This window comes from Cajanus cajan, chromosome 2, assembly GCF_000230855.2.
Source record: "Cajanus cajan strain Asha chromosome 2, NIPB_CcT2T_4, whole genome shotgun sequence".
In the NCBI taxonomy this organism is placed as follows: domain Eukaryota; kingdom Viridiplantae; phylum Streptophyta; class Magnoliopsida; order Fabales; family Fabaceae; genus Cajanus; species Cajanus cajan.
The window spans coordinates 19,158,255-19,159,120 of NC_138518.1; the positions used below are offsets into that span (position 1 = coordinate 19,158,255).

The window sequence follows — 866 nt, forward strand, 5'->3', positions numbered from 1 at the left end:
CAACTGGAACGGCCCATTCCAAAATCGAAATGGTCTGTTCCCAAAAAGCAGAACGTCCCGTTTTGAAACCAGAACGGCCCGTTCTCAATCTCAGTAGAACGGCCCGTACTGCTTCCAGAACGGCCCGTTCTCCATACCAGAACGGCCCGTTCCAGGACCGTTCTGGGTCTTTAAAAAACAAGCATATTCCTTCTTTTGGAACGGCCCGTTCCGACACCCAGAAATACCCTTATTCCTTTATTAAAATTACGAAAATGTCATCAATAATTACGAAAATGCCATTTTTAAAAAAAACTGGGTGTTACAAAGCTTCCCCTCAAGCTTCCTATCTGCAGATGAAGAAGAATCAACAGCTACATCATTAATTCCCCTAAGCACAATAGCATCATTCCTAGCACTGACCTGCTAAGAATTGGAGGCCATTTTTTCAATTAAGTGTCTAGCCTCAGCCGGAATCATGTCACCAAGAGCTCCTCCACTTGCAGCATCAATCATACTTCTCTCCATTCTATTCAGGCCCCCATAAAAGTACTACAATAAGAGCTGCTCAGAAATCTGGTGGTGGGGACAGCTTCCACATAATTTTTTAAATCTCTCCCAGTATTCATACAAGCTCTCTCCGCCAAGTTGTCTGATCCCTGATATATCCTTTCTGATTGCAGTGGTCCTTGAGGCAGGGAAAAATTTCTCCAGAAACATTCTTTTCAGAACATCCTAGCTAGTGGTGGACCTGGGAGCCAAATAATACAGCCAGTCTTTAGCAACTCCCTCCAATGAATGTGGAAATGCCTTCAGGTAAATGTGATCCTCTTGAACATCAGGAGGCTTCATGGTAGAGCAAACAATATGGAACTCCTTCAGATGTT

The 866-nt window shown here is 43.8% G+C and overlaps 1 non-coding gene across 1 annotated transcript; it reads left to right on the forward strand.

Annotated features, from left to right (window-relative positions):
- Positions 1-552: 552 nt before the first annotated feature.
- On the forward strand, positions 553-658 carry LOC145955389 (small nucleolar RNA R71). Its single transcript, XR_014432002.1, has one exon. It is a non-coding gene; the product is annotated as a small nucleolar RNA R71 (small nucleolar RNA).
- The last annotated feature ends 208 nt before the right edge of the window (positions 659-866 follow it).